The following is a 19,586-nucleotide window of genomic DNA, read 5'->3' on the forward strand; positions in this document are numbered from 1 at the left end:
AATGATCCACAGTAATCACTCAATAATGATGTACAGTAAGCACTCAATAAGCCCTCAGAATATCACTGTCACTGCCGATTATTGCTACTGTTACCTCCCACCAGGCAGCTTGGAGTATGGGTTTTGGGGCAGGAACAGTCTTGTGCAGCTGAGGAAGAGAAGTTGGTGGTTGTGGTTAAGTTGACTTAAAATTCACTGAAGGTTTTGGCGCTGAGAATGAATGCCATTGGTAATGGCCATCTTAGAGTCTAAGGGAGAATAACATTAGAAGGGATCCCTGGTCAGGTGAATGAATGACCTGCCTTATCTGGAAGATCCAGGCAGCTGCTGAACAAGTGTGCAGGCCACTCATTCACCCATTCATTATTTCCTGAGTCCCTGATAGATGCTACCTTGTAAGTAAAGTGCTAGGGTACCAACAGGAGCAAAACAGTTCCTTCCCTAAAGAACTCTCATCTAGGCAAAGAGTGGGGTAAGAGAATGACAAAAAAGCAGTATGGTCACCATATTCCTGCACCATTTACCAACTGTGCGATGTTGGGGAAGCTACTTGATCTTTCTTTATATCATGTTTTCTAATCTGCATAATGGGGATCACTGAATCACTGGTCCATGGGTTTGTCATGAGGAATTGCTGGGTTAAAACAAATAAAAGTGCTTAGAGATCCAGGGACAGTGTCCTAGAGGGACGGACAATTGAGCTGATGTCTTTTTTAAAAAATATATATATATATATTATTGCATTTTAAGTTCTGGAGTACATGTAAAGAACATACTGGATTGTTTCATAGGTACATACATGGCAATGTGGTTTGCTGCCTCCATCCCCATCACCTATATCTGGCGTTTCTCCCCATGTTACCCCTCCCCAACTCTCTACCCCCCACTGTCCCTCCCCTAGCCCCCACTACAGACCTTAGTGTGTGATGCTCCCCTCCCTGTGTCCATGTGTTCTCATTGTTCAACACCTGCCTATGAGTGAGAACATGTGGTGTTTTTTTCTCTCTTTCTTTCTTTTGAGACAGATTCTTACTACGTTGCCTAGGCTGGCCTTGAATTCTTAAGCTCAGGACTGCAGGCGTGTACCTCTGCATGTAATTTACATTTGTTTTCAAATTGAATTCTCTGAACACACCAGGAAGGAGAAGAGAGCACTAAAGTTTATAGAATTAGGTAATTTGTTCAAGAACACAAGACTGTAACACAGTGGTAGAACTAGAATTCAGACCTAGGGTATTCTAAATCCCTGCTCTATAAATTTGCAAGACAGGTTGCACAGCTAGTAAGGGGTGTGGCCACTTTCAGAGCCATGGTAGTTGTCTGCTTCTCAAAGTCTTCTCCTTACCTATAAAGAGGATGGTGTCTCCCTCCATTCTTTCTTCTCAAGGGAATCAGGAGAGTGCCTTATTATTGAGAAGGGTTATGTCTGGTGATTTGGGGCTGCCTTTCCAAGCCACACAGTAGACCCCTCTAAAGCCTCCTTGGAAGAGCTTCATTATGTCTGTCCTTCATGCTTGTAGAATCTCAAGGAGAAAAGCTTCTTCCTCATAGGCTCTTTCTTGCTGTCTCTCAGTGTTTCAGAAGAAAATAATTTCCTCCCCAATGTTCAGACTAGATGAGCATGTGAAGCCCTGAACAGAAGATTATTAAGGAAGCCCATAGTCCACCTTCCAGTCTGCAAACTAATTAGCTGAAAGAGGCCCCTTAGAGTCAGCCCCAGAGAAATCTTCTAAGGCCTAAAAAGCTGTCTAATGAGAGAAGACAGCCCATCGAAGAAGAGGGAGAAGCCTATGTTTGTGTATCTGCGGGAGGGAGGAGAGACTCTGGCTCCTGTGTGTACCTCCATAATCACTTCCACAGGTACCTCCAGCCAGAAAACTAAAAAATGTATTCACAGAGCTCTCAGTAAACACAGCCTGGGTGGTTGTCACCCTGTAGCCTGGCACAGAGGACACTTCCTAGTGTTTTTCAGAGAGAGGAAGATTGGTTTTATTTAGAGCTACTGCAAGCCCCAGGTAGCCAGCCTCTTCTCACCACTATAATAGACCAGAGAGGAAAAAACAGACTAAAAATAGCCTGCGATTGTGTTAGGGAGGGCTGTCATATTCAGAGAGCCACAAGTGGCTGGTTAGAGGGATGAGAGGTAGCAGGTGGTGCCAATCAAGTATCCAGGGAGTCACTGCTTCAAGAACAGCAGGAAACAGGGCCTACCCTTTGGGACTTAACAACTCTGCCATTCATATTCAGTCACCCACCCATTCATTCACTCAGCAAATACAGATTGAGAGCCTACTATGAGGTAGGCATTGTACTAGATGCTGGGACATGGAAGTGAAAATGCTAAGTGATTTCCCACTCCCACGAAGCTTCTATTGTTGGGCCAGAGACAGACAGCACACATGAAAAAATTAACAGGATAATTATAGAAAGTGAGAAGTGTGCTATGGAAGAAAATAAAAGAGGGGCAGCTAGCTCTACAGGGCCCCTCCAACTCCAAGCTCCCAGTGGGATCAGTGGAGGCCTTCATTGTGATGTGTCTCAGCCGAAATCCTCCCTCTGCTTGGTTCTGCTTCCTTCACTCCTCCATAGGTGCTAGTCCCAAGGGCAGTCCCTAGAAATTTCTGCAAACAACTCCCTATCTCAGAGTATGGGTTCCAGAGAACCCAACCTAAGGCAGTGAGTGATGGAAGGAGAACCACTTCACACAATGTTGCTAGTGAAGGCCTGTCAGAGACTGATATTGGGGCCTGAATGATGGGGAGGACCAAGCTTTGAGAATATATGTGGAGAAAGTGTCTCAGGAATAGGGGATGACTGAGATGGTAACAAGCTTGGTTTATTAAAGGAATAGAAAGACAGCCCATGCAGTTCAAGCACAGTAATGCTCAAGGAAAGAGGAGTGAAAGGAGAGAGGGCAGCAGAGCCAGGTTTTGCAGGAACCCATAGGTTGCACTGAAGAGTTTGCATTTTATTCTAAGAGTGGAAAGTCATTGGAGAGGGTCAAGCACAGGAATGAAATGATCCAATTTACATTTTAAAAAGATCACTCTGGCTACTGTGAATTCAATTTAATCAGGAAGACAAGACTACCTGATTAGGAAAATTAGAGAATAACCCCAAAGCTATATAATTCTGGACCTATAAAAGGCACTGAATAAGGCTCATTGGCATGAGTATATCTCATATTCATTGAATGTATAGTTAGCAAACATAATAGTTGAACACCTATTATATGCTAGACACTGTACTAGGCTCTGGGATACAGCAAATAAATGAGATAAATAATATCCTGAACCCTCATAGAGCTTGCATTCATAGTGAGAAGACTGTAATAATAAAGTGCTCAACTGGGTTGCATAGACTTAAAGCAGGTCATTGGGAATGAAATACAAGGGAAGGGCTTTCTGAAGAAAATGGGTCTTGGAACAGGTGGGGAAATATGTAGGGAGCAGCCATTGCAGATAGAAAAAAACCTACAAGAACAGTCCTAGGGTAGCAGTGGTGAGCACTGTCAGTGTCAAGAATTACCATCTATCGAGTACCTATTATGTTCCAGATATCGTGCTAAGAGTTTCGCGTCTTTTATTGTGTAATCTTCAGCGATCTCATTTAAAGCAAGCATTATTCTTCTCCCATTTTATAGATGATGAAACCGAGGTTCACAGAAATATCTTATTCAGGATCACACATATAGAAAGAGGGGGATCTGGATTTCATCCCATGCCTGTCTGACTCAGAAATTGAATCCTATGCCCTGAACCCCTGCACTACAGTGACATTCCAATAGGTGGGGTGCACCATGGAGAGTGTCCTGATTGGCTAGAAGTGGTGCTGAGCTGTCCAACTCAGGTTCCTACCCTTTTCCAGGACAAGTTCTGTGCCGAGACTTGCACGTCTGCTGTTGTGTGGACACAGCTCTTGGTTCTTCACTTTTCTGCCTGTGACTTTCTTCGCCTCTTTCCTACATCTCATTTGGCAGAGATTGCTAAATGGTTGCCAATATCAGGTTCTGGTTTTTATGACACATGGTTTAATATATTTCTTAACATCCTTTGCAGTTATATGTGGCAGATGACTGAATTCTGGCTAATGGAGCATGAGTGGAAGCTAGTGTGGCACTTCCAGGTCTGGTCCTTAAAAATCTCCCACTTATGCTTGTTTTTCTTCCTGTCCATCTTGGAAGACATTCATTGAAGATGTCAGAGTCACTGTTAACCTGTGTCTTCGAGTAACTGTGTGGGCAAGAGATCACTCACCAACCTGGACCTACCTTGGGCTATTATGTGAGAAAGAGATACAATCTATTGTTTTCAACCATTACATAATTGGGTCTGTCTGTTACTGCAGCCCAGCCTGCACTAACTCATATATCTACTTTCTGTCATGACTTCTGAGGATCCAACTCTCCTTTAAAATATCATTCCAGCCTTTGTTTAGGATTTCTGAAGGAGAAAATGGTAATTTGGACCATTCCAAAGAAATTTAGCTAAACCAAGGAGGCTATAGATAAAAATCAAAGAGTGAGTGAATGAAAACTTTATGTTTTCTGTAGTCATAGCAATAATATGATAAGTGACAGAATTTTTTAAAAAGGAAGAAATACAGAGAATCATTCCACCCACTCAGGAAGGAGCTGGGGTGTGTGGCAGCAACAGCAGAGGTGAAGGGATGGCAGAGGTGAAGGGATCCCCTTGTGGTAGCTCCTCATGGGTTTCTGTCTTGAAGGTTTCTTTCTCTTCCTTAACTTTGTGTTCACCAGGAGAAAAAGCGGGGTGGGGAGGCCAATAAAGAGAAAACAAGAGTACATAGCTCTGCGTGATATGTCAGACTGGGGTGGGTGTGAAGGGAACAGCTCTCGCAATTATCTCAGGAGTACGAGCCTCCCTGAGGACCGTATGAGTTTCTGGACACTTCAGGAGTCCTCAGCTAGTGACATGGGCTATACGGATCAACTCATAAACGACTTGGAGGTCCAACTTAATTCAGAAGGTGGCTCAATGCAGGTATTCAAGACAGTCACTGGCCCTGTTCAGAGCAGAGAGCCCCCTGAGACAGAAGCAGAAATGATATGACTTCTCCACCATTCCTGGATGCCCACCCCATGGAGAACCCAGCACTGTTTAATGACATCAAGTTTGAGCCCCCAGAAGAACTTCTGGCGAGTGATTTCAGCCTGTCCCCAGTGGACCCAGTTGACGTCTCCTTTCACAAGCCTAAAGCTCCTCTCCAGCCTGCTAGCATGCTGCAAGCTCCAGTACATCCTCTTAAGCCACAGTTTGTTCTCCAAACCCTTGTGGTGTTCAATTCAACATCTGACATGAGCACTTCAGCAAAAATTCCTACTATTCTGACCCCAGGCTCTGTCCTGACACCTTCTCAGGGCACTGGTGTCTAGAAGATCTTACATGTCATTCACAGCAGCATCCCCTCAGTCTGTCTTTCAAGTAAGATAGGTGACCTGAACACCATCCCAGTGGTGGTACAGTCTCTGCCCATGGTGTATATTACTTTACCTGCAAATGAGGGCCCTGCAGCCATTACAGTCCCACTCATTAGAGGAGATGGTACAAATGCTGGATCAGTGAAAGTTGACCCCACCTCCGTGTCTCCACTGGAGATTCCAAGTGACAGTGAGGAGAGTGCAATTGAGAGTGGATCCTCAGCCTCACAGAGTCTGCAGGGACTACAGCGAGAACCAGCAGCAATGGCCCAAATGCAGGGAGAAGAGTCGCTTGACTTGAGAAGACAGATGCACCAATGTGACTTTGCAGGATGCAGCAAAGTGTATTCCAAATGCTCTCACCCAAAAGCTCACCACAGAATTCATATAGGTGAGAAGCCTTCTAAATGCATTTGTGATGGCTGCTCCTGGAAATTTGCTCACTCAGATGAGCTCACCTGCCATTTCCACGAGCGCACAGGTGTCAAGACTTTCGGGTGCACAGACTGCAACTGCACCATTTCTGGTTCTGACCACCTGTCCCTGCACCACGGTCACCATGACACCATGCGAGTTGTACAGGTCACACTAGAGAAGTGATACGGATATCTTTTCTGTTTGTGTGTTGAGGTCAGGACCATTTTTTACTCTTTGACTTTAATTTGTGTCTGGAATGGAGCTGAAGCAACCCACTGAGCCATGTTGAGGAGACTGGAGGAAGACGTAGCTGATCTCCTGTGGGGCTCTTCATATTCCACCTTCACCTCTCCACTGTCCAGATCTGTTTTTTTCAACCTCCACATGCTTTGAATTCCAGTGTGGCACCCATGGCTGCCCTCACACTCCCCTTGCTCTGAAATAGGATATTTTTGCTGCAGTAACAAAACAGGAATCAAACTCAAGGCTGTGAACAAACACATGCCACTTTTTTCTTTCCTATTTTTCTTTTGTTTTCTAGAATGCTTATCCATATGTTTTTTAAATAAGTACCTACAGGTTGTTTGATAGTGTCCTAAATACTTTTTTCAAGTTTCTAGATGAAAGGAGTGTATGTAACAATGTAATTGATTGGTAAGATTTATAGGGATTCTGTTCCTGAGTATGAGGCATATTCCCAGTCAATAAACTGAGTCCCAAACCAAACTCAAAAGTTTAAATAAATTGAATCCTATTTCTTCTTAAAGTTTGGTTTTCAAAAATCAGGGAGAAATAGAGACAGAGAAAGAAGAGAGCTGAGAAAAAGAAAGAGAGGAGGAACTAGAAATATGAAAGAGCAGATAGCAAAGAAGAGAAAATAAAGAAAAGAGAGGAAACAAGAGTGAAGAATACAGAGAAGAAAAAGCATATGCAAAAAAGGACTGAAGGAGCAAAATTAAAATCGAGTCACGCCACAGTTCTGAGAAGATAAGGCTCCCAGGAACCTGGCATGATCTCCCAGGAAGTCATCACACACAGCCTCTGAGATAAAAAGGTGCTTCTTTTCCAGTCTGGGACCAGGTGCATTAGGCCTACTGCCCTGTTATCTTGCACACCTGCAAAGAATCTGGATATTGCATTGTGATCAGCGGCCTGAGATTAGCTCCCAATCAAACTCAAGAAAATCGTGCTTCCTCTTGGCAGGTAAAAAAGAAGAGGGATAAAGGTTACATCAACAGGGGACAACCTCAGTTTTAGTAACTTTGTATTTACATTGCAGTGGCTGGGAGTTAATTAGGTTTGGTCTTTTTTTTCACTCTCCACTCTCCATCTTTTTCTTGACTAATTAGTTGGAAAATGGATTCTAAAGAAAAGCAGAATGATCTTCAGGTTTGACAATGGGGTGGTGGTAATGGGGTAATTAGGAAGAAAGCCCCCTCGAAGCGCTTTGGCTCTAACAGGCCTTTTAAGGCTGTATGTTTGTCAGTACCACGGACAGAGGGGCCTGCCTGTGGGAGGGTCATTGAGGAAGCCCTGAAGGTGGCTTTAATAAAGGAGCTCTGGAAACTCCTAGATAGCTGGCGCCTGCCACCTTATTTAATTATGCAATGATCGGCAACCTTTATATTTTAATTCCAAGTCATCGTAATGAAGCCATCCTGCTTCTACTTGGGGCAGGACTGCTCATTCTTCCGTTGCTCCGGAAGGGTCTTCAGCACTAATTGGCTGTTTGGTAGCTGGATCTTGACAGTACGAGGTAGGTAGTGATCCCCTTGCTTTCCTTCTAATGCATTCTCTGGTCTCTCTGCCCTCCTCCTCTTTGATTTGCCTAATTAGTGCTAATAATTTAAAAGCTGCATGGCCTTCTTTTGATCCGGCTGTCGACGGCAGACAGAGCCATTCCATTAGCAGATATTAAATAGTGCTACTATGTGATGACACACGGTTGGAGCTGGCTCACACACAGTTCTAGCCTGGGACTGCAGGGTTGCCACACACACACACACACACACACACACACCTCATTCACTTTATTCCTAGAGAAAAGTCATTGTAGGCAGTAGCAGCTTTAAAGCACTGTGTCTTAATAACTGTTTGAGGCCCGCTTTATCGTGGGCTGGCATTGAAAAACCACATGAGGCCGGGCGCGGTGGCTCAAGCCTGTAATCCCAGCACTTTGGGAGGCCGAGGCGGGTGGATCACGAGGTCAAGAGATCGAGACCATCCTGGTCGACATGGTGAAACCCCGTCTCTACTAATACAAAAAATTAGCTGGGCACGGTGGCGCGTGCCTGTAATCCCAGCTACTCAGGAGGCTGAGGTAGGAGAATTGCCTGAACCCAGGAGGCGGAGGTTGCGGTGAGCCGAGATTGCGCCATTGCACTCCAGCCTGGGTATCAAGAGCGAAACTCCGTCTCAAAAAAAAAAAAAAAAAAAAAAAAAGAAAAACCACATGATTCATTTCACATTTCAGGATTTTAATGATTAATTCATGAATGTATCTGCAAGAATGCCAAGGTCTCCAAAATAATGAAAACCTTTTTTCCCCCTAAAGTTGTTTGTTTTCATTTCAAATCAAAGCAATCTGTCTTGAGTATTCATTTCTCTCTCCCTTCACTCCCTTCACCCTGAAAAGGAAAAAAAAAACAAAAAACCGCTGCTCATTTCACTGGGGTCTTGATAACATTTTGACAAGTAATAGAATTAGTTTACATTTATCAAAATAAATAGATAAGTCTTCCATCTTCTCTCTGTTTAGCTGACATGGACAGTCCTTTCACCTCCAGCAGGCATCAAAAAGCTCGAGGTCATGTGCAGTGATTCAGCCTGCGTGTTCCCAAATATTCTGAAACTTTTGTTGAAGTGTAAAGGGGTGCTCAGACTGAGGGACTTCAGGTGTGCTTTCATGGGGACCCTTCCCAGGTTCTGGGAAAGCAGACATTGTAGCTGTCAGTCTGGCCTGGGCTCGTAAGTCACAAGTCATGTCTTACTTATTTAAAGACAGTAGGATGCCATGCTTAATAATGTTGGTTCTATAATGCGATTGAGTATGAATTCTCAGTTCTATCATTTTCCCATCAAGTGTGTGACTTTAGGCAGCTTACTCGTAATAGTAACAGCTACATTATAGAGTTGTTATGAAGATTAAAAGAGGGTAAGACATGTAAAAGGCTTGGCACTGCACCTGGCCATAGTAAGTGCTCAAAAAAAAGTAAGGGGTAATGATGATGATGGCAATTGAATAGCATTGGTCATTGCACTATGGGCCAGAGCAAACTAACCCCTTGGACCTGGGTCTCTGTACAAGGATCTGGATGAGGGGGTTGGTGACTGTGAGAAATGACATTTAGAACTTGTGGGGTTACCAACAACTTCCTCTTTGTGCTCCTATTTATTTTATGTTTTTAAAAATTTTATTCATTTATTGGTAAACTAACAGCCACACTGCATAAAGTTCAAATGACACAAAGGGGGTGCAGTGAAAATTTAGTTTCTTCCCATTTTGATCTCCCAGGTCTCTTGTTCTCCCCTGGAGATGGTCCTTCTTATAATTATCTTGTGTATCCTTCAAGCAATATTAAATACAGATGCAAGACACAGGACCATATTCTGCTTATAGTTTTTTCTTTCAAAAATCGTGGTGTGTTCTTTTCTTTGACCCTTGCATGAAACAATAAAACCTAAGACTATTGGACATCATGATTTAATACACAAATGGTGAGGAAGAGGTGATGAGTCTGACAGCCTGTGGACTTCAGAGTTGGAGGATTTTATGGAAAGACATTTCAGGGAAAAAAGTGACACTATTTCCTGAATTAAGATCTTCTACAGCATGAGAGAAGCCTAGGCAGCATAGGTAGACCCTGTCTCTACAAAAAAAATAAATTAATTAATAGCTAGGCATGGTTGTGCATGCCTGTAGTTCAAGCTACTTGGGAGGCTAACGTGGGAGGATCATCTGAGCCTTGGAGGTTGAGGCTGCAGTGAGCTGAGATGGTGCCACTGTGCTCCAGTCTGGGTGACAAAGATTTTGAGACCCTTTCTCAAAAATAAATAAATAAGCTTTTCCAGGGTAGCCACAGCATGCATAATGGGAGCAAAGGGGTAGTGAGGCTAGATGATGAATCAGTTGGAAAGATTTTGAGCTCAAGAAGCGGAAAACTCAACTTCTTTTGTTGAAGCAATAAGGATGTTTATTGACTTGCAGAACCAAAAATTTAGGTGCAAGGTAAGCTTTACAGTTGACCAAACTTTGTAGCTCCATGTGCATTTCCCTGCAGTTCTCTTGGCTCTGTTTCCTGCATGGAGCCGTTTCACACTCAGGTGAATATGGCGAGGCTGTAGTTCTCCTCACAGCTCACATCTACGCATAATGACACCAAAGGACAAGAGAGAGGATTTTTGGAAGCTCTCCCAGAAGATGGAGGACGGACTCTTTCAGCTCTTGTCCTTGCTTTCTGTTAGTCTGTTTCCCAAACAGCAACCAAAGGGATCCTGTTGAAACATAAGCCAAATCATGACACTGCTGTGCTCAAAACCCTCAGGCAGCCTCTGTATAAAAGCTGGAGTCTTTTCCAGACCTACAGTGCCTGGCAGGATCAGTCGGCCTCAGTGTCACCTCTTTGACTTCCTCTCCTGTTCTTGTCCCTCTTGTCCACTCTACTCCAGCACACTGACCTCCTTGCTGCTCCTCAAACATGCTAAGCCCATCCTGCTTCAGGACCCTTTGCCTGAAATGCTCTCCCTACAGACTTCATTTTGACAAATCCCTCACCTCCCTTGAATGGCCTTCCCCGAGGACCCTATTTAAAAATGCAGTCCTTGGACTTTCATTCTTTCCGTCTCTTCTTTACTTCACCTTGTTTCACTGATCATCGTCAAATACTATGAATATTTTATGATTTATTTGTTTATTGTCTGTCTCTCTTCACAGAGTCATGACTTCTTTCTATCTCCTGCATATAGTAAGTTCTACAGTCCCAGCATTTAATAGCAGTGCCTGGAACATAGTAGGTGCTCAATAAGTATTTGCCAAATAAATAAACAAAGCTCTCTCCCACGCTTCTCCTTTTCTTTCATTGGCTCAGTTTGGTCACATGACCTTTCCTGAGTCAATCTTTGCAAGGGTTTTGGGATTACTTCCAAAGCAATCAGACTTGTCCCTGGAGCTGGGGGCGGGGTTAATTTCCTGTGAAACACTTGGCTTCATGCAGACCTGGACAAGAATCTGGATTATTTTAGGAAGAAGAAGAGGGGGAAATGTGTTGGTTAGGCCACCCACAGTGTCAACCACAGATGGTGCTAGCCGTTTCTGAAGGCCTCTCACTGTGGCCTCCTGTGCATGCCCCACCTCCCCCTCAGAGAGCTTTTCACTCTCTGAGCAAAAAGATGATCACGATGGTGAGGACCTTCCCTCTGGGATGTATGACTGTTGGGAATGGTGGGGGAATGACAAGGGGGAAAGAAGAAAAATTGCAATGATAAAACACCTTTGAGAAGCAGCAATAAAGTCTGTAAAATTAGAAAATCACATGCAAACCCCAGATTGCAACTTCAAAGGTGCCAATGGCAATCCCAAGCAAGCACTTTTCTTGAATGACAGTCTAATTTTACCATTATTGCAGAGAGACCCACTTAAACATAGGTGCTCCTCTGCGTGGGCTTCTGCATGTTAACGTCTGTGAGTGATAAAGATCTGAGTTGTCCATTCTGCCTGGAAGCACAATGCCCTGTGAGGAGCTCTGGCGTGTACGACCCTCAGCCTGCCTTAGGAACCACCATCAAAGCTGGGGCTCATCCTAACAGCTCAAGCACCATCTGCAGCTAGAGTCAGTGAGGACATTCACTTTTGCTCAGTAACAACCGTAGAGAGAGGATCTAAAAGAAGCTAAACTCACATCATGAATGGCTCCATTCAGCACCAGAGAAGGTTCAGCATATTCATTCTTTGATTTGATAGTAGATTATTCAGTACATGCTATGTGGTAGACACAATTCTAGGCACTGAGGATACACTCTTGCCTCTCTACTGAGCCAGGCTGCTTGTGTAAAAATGAAAACCCAAATCCTGTCCCCTGCTTAGAAGTCTCCTTATAAGGACTCTGTGTCTCCTGATCACACTGAGGAGAATCCCCAAATCCCTTAGGCGGCTCCTGCCCACCTCCCCTCCTTATCTCCCTCCCACCTGGCTGACCTCGGAGGTTCCTGTGCTCCAGTGTTATCCTGGCTGCCCTCTTTCTGCTGCTCTCTTACTTCATGCTAGTTCCTGCCACAGGTCTTTTGCACCTTTTGGTTCTGTCCCCTGGAGCAGTCCTCCCTTGCATCACTCATGGCCAACCTCTCCTTACACAACTGTTGCTCAGTGCTGTGCTGTTAAACATGCCTTGCTTGACTAATGCTGTACCACACACCAGGGGTGGCATTAAACATCTCTAGCAACAAGGTTGGTACAATCACTGGGTAATCCAAACAGATGCTAGCCATTTACAACTGGGACAGCATATGTGTATACCGGCTGAATGCCATCCAATCACACACAGCTTCCTAGTCAGTAAATCAGCCAGTTACATTCATTTCTGTCATACTACCTGCCAGTCTCTGACATTATCTCCCTCTTCCTTCTCCCCACCCCAGCTTTCTATTTTTTAATTGCATGCACCCATTAAAGCAAAAGTTTGTTTTGTTCTTTGTGCATTACAGCATGGCAGTGCCTAGTTCTGAGTCTGGCACAAAGTAGGCTCTCCATAAATACTTGTTGAATGAAAGACCAAAACATCCCAGCCCTCAGGTAACTTACATTCTGTGAGATGGGATTAGCAGTGGCAGTTTTAGAGGTGCACACGTGGACCACTGAATTGCCTTAGAATTCTGAAATAAGAAAGTAACTCTGAATTAGAGGGAATGATCATGACCCTGTGAGTGGCTGGGAGAGGGCAGCTCTGCATAGCTTCTGGGATGATAAATCTGGGGCAATGTCTGCAGGATAGATGATCTGCAGAAGAGGCTATAGTTCTTGAGGACTTTTTGCCACGTCGCTTTGACCCTGAGCTGCAATAGCACTCACTGTCTTCCTGCAGTGTTGGTCTTTTTGTAGAGTCTGAAATGAATATGGCTCTTGATAGCTTAAATATCATCTTTAATGATCCTATCTAGAATGTCTTAATTCTTTTTTTAAAAAATATGGAACATTTCACAAATTTGTGTGACATCCTTGCACAAGGACCATGCTAGTCTTCTCTGTATTGTTCTAATTTTAGTATATATGCTGCCAAATGATGCCCTTTTGAGACAGGTAGATGAAATCAGCTTCATTTTGCAGACCAAGAAACTGAGAGCTGAGCACAGTGGCCTGTGCCTGTAGTCCCAGCTATTCAGGAGGCTGAGGAGGAGCATTACTTGAGCTTACAAGTTCAAGGCCAGCCTGGGCAGCATAGTGAGACCCCCATTTTTAAAAAAAACACCCAAGAAATTGAGACCCAATGAGATTAGATGACTTGCCCAAGGATACAGAATGAGGAAGAGGCAGAGACAAAGCCCAAATATTGTATTTACACTGCACACAAATGTGAGTTTTTTTTTTTTGAGACGGAGTTTCGCTCTTGTCGCCCAGGCTGGAATGCAATGGCATGAGCTCAGCTCGCTGCAACCTTCATCTCCTGGGTTCAAGTGATTCCCCTGCCTCAGCCTTTGAAGTAGCTACAATTATAGGCATGAGCCTCCATGCCAGGCTAATTTTTGTATTTTTAGTAGAGACAGGGTTTCACCACGTTGGTCAGGCTGGTGTCGAACTCCTGACCTCAAGTAATCCACCAACCTCAACCTCCCAAAGTGCTGGGGTTACAGGTATGAGCCATCACTCCCAGTCACATTAGGGCTTTTAGGGTGTCCATCACCTTTTCAAGTGAGTCTTAAGTGAGAGTGGTTTGTGAGCCAACCACAGCACTGTCTTAACTGGCTGTACCATTTTATGTCTTTTGAAAATCCTCTCATAGTTTTTAAATTGACATTATATTGAGATAATTGTAGATCCACATGCATTTGTAAGAAATAATAGAGTGATCTCATATACCCTTTATCCAGTTTCTTCCAATGATAGTATTTTGCAAAACAATAGTACAATAGGATATTGACTCTCTCACATTTTTAAGAAAATTTTAAAAAATGCACTCAGGGTGTTCAGGGGGCAGGACACACACCTCTGCCCTTGGGCTGTGCCAGCACTGCCCTGTGGGCCTGGAGTCGGGGGCCTGGGCGGCAGTCTGACCCGGCTCTGTCACTGCTCCCTGTGGGGGTTCCCTGGGGCTCAGCTTCCCCACCAGTGTGGCCAATGTGAGTTTCTTGATGACAGGGATCATGTGTCTCTTGCTTTGTGTCTGGTCCCTGGTGTGGAGTAGACTCAAGTAGACTTCCTGTTTCCACAGACTTAGTAAGGAAAGTGGACAGAGCCATGGAGCCTCTAGATGGTGGGTGTATGTCAAGAAAGCAGCGCTGCCAGGCTCTGGGTGACCTTGGGCAGATTTCCTCCCTTCACAAGCCTCAGCCTTCTTAGCAGTAAAATGAAGGGCTGGATAATGTCCGTAAGAATCTTTCCAATTTTGATGTAGGATTCTGCGATGTCAAAAATAAGAGAGATTGTATTATTGCAGATTGAAAAATAATTATCTTTTATGTGCCACATGTAACTTTCTATTTCTCAGGCTACCTGTTATATAGCATCAACATTGCCTCATATATCAGACACTGCTGTAATAAGTATGCAATTTGTAGCTGCAATTTCCATTTTATGGCAATATCTGATTTACACGAGGTGTTTTTAAAGCATGTCACTTATAGCGTACACACCTGCCAAGAGCCTGCTCTTCCATAATGACTTTTCAGTGAGGTCAGAGAAAGCACCCAAATTCAAGTAAACAAACAGCAGGCAAGCTTTCAACGCCAAAGCTTCTTTTCCACCCTGGGGAGGGATGTCACCACCCCTCAATAGAGGATGGCGACAAACCTCCCACATTCAGACCTCCTAGGTGGATCAGGACTGAACCCCTTTCTAACAGGCACTCTTGAATTCCATTTGGAGAGAAGAGCGATTCATAGGCCTGTGTATACCGCAGGTGAGGGACTGTTTGTGGAAAATTAGTTAGCTAAGATTCAACACACTGAATCACCAGTTCATTGAGTGTTCAATTCCATTGGTCATTTTGATAGAAATTTGAAGATGAATATTCAAGAGGTGGAGGCAGAGGCAGGGTAATAGGTAAGGACATGTAGAAAAAAAAGTATGAATTTGCTAAATTCATCAACTGTTTGCTGGACTTTTGGAAAATCAGTTGTTTTGCATGTTGGCTGTTGATGAATTGATTTTTGGCAAATTAATCTGTTTCTGGAGGGTCAGTTCAGTCTGCTGGAGATCTGAAAACTTGACCTTTTAGTGTTGCTGATGCAGATTTTAGGCCCACTTTGTCCATCCCTCTGCAGCCAAGCAGAACATCCCCGAGCCAGCCTGATCCCAGGAAGAGAAAGAGGGATAGTAACACAGGTTGTGTATGATGGATCTAATCCTTGCCTATTCCTGGCACACCTTGAGTGAAAAGGATTTTGAGGAATCTCTCTCCTTAATTCTGGCAGGAATTTAGTGGCATTTGAAGCAGAGCCAAGCAGACACAGGCTTCGTGGAAACTTGATCCTCTTGCAAGACTCTGAAGCCTTTTCAGCCAGCCCTTAAACACCGGTGATCATATAGTTATGCTACCAGGATTTTTTCCAGCTTCTCATGCTAGTGCAATAATGGCGAAGCACTCAGGGACCAGGTAAAGTAAGGGCAGTGAGGATGTCTTCTGCATCTGCTGACTCAGCCTCTCTTGGACACTCTGAGGTCCAGGTAAACAACTTGACATGGTTGGCTGCCCACCAGGACAAAGACTGGCTGAGAAGAGGCTGGACTTCTGCCTCAGAGATTTGGCCTCTTGTTCAAAATCTTCCTAAAGGTCAGTCATCTGGCTAGGATTTCTTCTTGAGCCTTGATCCTGTGCAGCTTCTATTTGAGGCACACCGGCCTGTGAAGCTTGTAGCATAGGCATGCAATGCCCTACTAGTCATTGCTATAGCCCCAGGGTCAGCACAGAGCTAGACCTGGTAGATAGGCTTAATAAAGATTGATAGAATGAATACTAGCCTTGAACGGCATGTAGTCAGCAAGGTGCCTGCCTTTCTCATCTCACTCCTGGCTACTTTGTTGTGATGGAGGACTTTCTTGGCCCGGTTCCATGGTGTAAGAAATTACAAGGGATTTCTCATTCCTGTGATGTGGCCCATTTCCTGGTTGTGTGGCACTGCCCATCATGCCCTTGAATATGCCATCTTCTTAGCTAGGAATGCCCTCTCATTGTCTATTAGCTTGTCTGAACTTCTCCATCTTTGATACCCAGCTCAAATGCTATCTTTGGTGTAACACCTTCTCAGTTCCTCCAGCTTAGATTACTTTGAATTGTAATTGTTTCTGCATGTCAGTCACCTACTATATTGTAAAGCCTTCAGGGACAGACACTTACCCTTATTCTCACTTATTCATTTGCTTGTTTAGAAACAGTGTAAGATAATGGTTAAGGACACAAACTATGGATTTATAGTTTAGGTTGGGTGTGCAACTTATTGATTATGTAATTTACAGTGAGTGATTTAAACTCTTCAAACTATTTTTCTCCTCCTCTTCTCCTTCTTCTTCCTCTTCCTCTTCTTCCCCTTCCCCATTCACCTTCTCCTTCTCTTTTTCCTTCTCCTTCTCCTTCTCCTCCCCCTTCCCCTTCCCCTTCCCCTTACCCTTCTTTCTCCTTCCCCTTCCCCTTCCCCTTCCCTTCCCCTTCCCCTTCTCCTTTTTTGAGACAGAATCTTGTTTTTTTGCCCACACTGGACCACCTTCTTAGCTCACTGCAACCTCCATCTCCTGGGTTAAAAGATTATCTGGCCTCAGCCTCCTGAGTAGCTGGGATTATAGGCATGCACCACCACATCTGGCTAACTTTTATATTTTTAGTAGAGGTGGGATTTCACCATATTTGCCAGGTTGATCTTGAACTTCTGACCTCAAGTGATCCACCCGCCTTGGACTCCCAAGGTGCTGGGATTACAGGTATGAGCCACCATGTCTAGCCTCTATTTTTCTTATATGTAAGGATGAATATAGTGGTAGTATCAAGTTTTAGAATCATTGGAGGAATTAGACAAATATAGCATTTATTGGGCACTTACTATGCACCAAGCATTATGCTGATAATAGTAATTAATACGATTATTTATTCAACAGTTTTTTGGCACAAATACGGGGACCTGATACTGTTCTAGGTGCTGCCTGTAGGAGCTAGCAAAATGTTTGCTATAGAGCTGGGGTTTGGTAAATGTTCACTAAATGAGTAAAGCTGGAACAAGTTGTGGACTTAAGTTTGTAAATCTTTGTGTCAGTCAAGTAAGCTGGATTATGCCACGTAACAAACATCTCATCCCCAACATCTCATGGGCATAATATGACAAAAATATATTTATCACTCCTCTTATATGGTTAGTATGGGTTAGCTGCAATGCTTTTTCTTCAGAGGTCAGGTGGTTTCATCTCAACAGATGCTTTCACAATCTCTGTGGCAGAGGAAAAGGAATGGTGTGTCCTGGTCTTAAAGTAACACATATTATCTCTGCTTACATCTTTTTGGCTAGAGCAAGTTACATGGCCTTGCTAACTTTAAAGGGGAGAGAGAATTGCAATTATAATCCTACCCTGTACCCAAAAGGAGAAAAACCATGATATCTGTGAATATCCCTCATGACTACCACAGGCTGGAAGCTGATGATATAATCTTCTAACACACAAGCCAGTTTTGGCCTACAAAGACCCCCTTGTTCAAAGTCAATGTCAGCAGCTACCGCCAGGCCTCTGGTTTGGAATTTAGTTTTCAGACTAGGTATTTTTTTTTCTTCTCACTTCCCTACTCAATTATATTTTAAGCAGATGGGTGATCCTGTCAACCTTAAGAAAACAGCAGGAAGAAACAAATTTATGTAAAACATCCCCACTTTCTAATTAAATTTTTCTGCCACCCCAAGGTTTGAGCTTGGATGCTGATTTGCACTTAAAAAAAATCAAGATACAAGCCCAAATTCAAGAAAGCTTGCAAAATGCTTTCATGTTGTTCTCCTCGGCTGACATGTAAATGAGAAGAACGCTTTTATTTCCCACCACAGCAAACACCTTTGTTTTTGTTGCTTGATGGCTTGGAACAAGATTCTGTTTAAAGACAATTAAAAGCATCTTCTAAATGCAGAAATCCAGCGAAGCAGGCCAAGCAGAAGATGTAGATGGAAGGTTAAGTGGGGCAAATCTTAATTAAGCGAGAGAAATGTGGCCAGGACTGAAACTTGAGGCTCAACCCAAGACTCCAAAAGATCTACAATCACAACCCTCCCCTCCATCCCATTTCCACCAGATAAAGTGAGGCTATGTTAGTTGTCTGTTTCAGTATAGAAAGTAACTCCAAAGCTCAGCTGCTGCAAACAACAAATGGTTATTATTTCTCACAGTTCCTGAGGGTCAGGAATTCAGGAATGGCTTCAGTCAAGCTGTTGGCAAAAGCTGCAGTCATCTGAAGTCTCGACTGGGGTTGGAGGATCCTTCTAAAGCCCATGATTATGATTGTTGGAGGGTGTCAGTCAGCTCCCTGCCAGCTTTCAGCCAAAGACCTCAGTTCCATGCCATGTGGTCCTCATCATAGAGTCATTTACAACATGACTGCAGACATCCCCAAATGATCAAATAGGTAGGTCGAAAGAAACGATCAAGAAAAAGCCACAGTCTTTTATAACCTGGTCTTGGAAATAAAATACTTCATTTCTGCTGTGTTCTGTGGGTCACACAGACTCTAGTACAGATTGGAAGGGGAATACACAAGGATGTGAACATCAGGAGGTAGGGATCATAGGGGGTCATCTTGGAGAATGGTTACTGTATGCAGCGTATATCTATGTATAAACACACACACACACACACACACACACACACACACACACACACTTCTGTTTTTTTTTAAATCAGGAAACAAGAAAACAAACAATATAGTACCTACTATGGCCAAGAATGGGGATAGATGATCTGTATAGGTTCTCTCAGTCTTTACAATAACTCTGCAAAGTGGTTACTGTTATAATGCCAGTTTTGCAGATGAAGAAACTGAATTTCTGAGTGGTTAAGTAGCTAAATGCTATCTGGGTGGGAAGTTGTAGAGCCAGGGTCTGACATTGGGAAATCTGTCTCATGTAATATACTTTCTGAAGCTATTCGATTGTTGGATAGGGTAAGGATAGCATAATGTAATCCTGACAGTGGCCTTGGAAGTTAGCCCAACCTGGCCTCAACTCTAGATGCAACCACTCACCAGCTGTGCAGACTTTGGTAAGTTACCTGATGTCTCCCAGCTTCTCTGTCCTCATCTGTAAGACAGGGATAAAATTAAAAGTGCTCACTGCACAAGGTTGTTGTGAAGATTAAATCGGGTGATGATGTCCACTGCTTAGCTCAGTGCCTGGCATGGGTGAGGGCTCAGTAAATGCTAGATGCTACAGTTGTGAGCCCTGGTCACTGCCACAGGCTGAAACAAATCCCTTCTCCTTGCTGTACCTCGGTTTTCCTATCTGAGAAATGAAGGAGCTAGATAATATTCCCAAGGTCACTTCTAATTCAGAGTCCATGAAA

At 43.8% G+C, this 19,586-nt stretch overlaps 1 long non-coding RNA gene, 1 other non-coding gene and 1 pseudogene across 2 annotated transcripts in view; 2 read left to right on the forward strand and 1 right to left on the reverse strand.

The window, feature by feature from the left end:
- Positions 1-19,586, forward strand: part of LOC135277199 (uncharacterized) — a 140,378-nt gene that overhangs the window by 110,852 nt on the left and 9,940 nt on the right. The window lies entirely within an intron of this gene.
- Positions 4,935-6,040, forward strand: LOC105730798 (Krueppel-like factor 8; annotated as a pseudogene).
- Positions 13,031-13,133, reverse strand: LOC135277355 (U6 spliceosomal RNA). Its single transcript, XR_010344970.1, has one exon. It is a non-coding gene; the product is annotated as a U6 spliceosomal RNA (small nuclear RNA).

The sequence above is a fragment of the Aotus nancymaae genome, unplaced genomic scaffold, assembly GCF_030222135.1.
Source record: "Aotus nancymaae isolate 86718 unplaced genomic scaffold, 86718_ANA_hifiasm-v0.15.2.pri h1tg000030l, whole genome shotgun sequence".
NCBI classification, from domain to species: Eukaryota; Metazoa; Chordata; class Mammalia; order Primates; family Aotidae; genus Aotus; species Aotus nancymaae.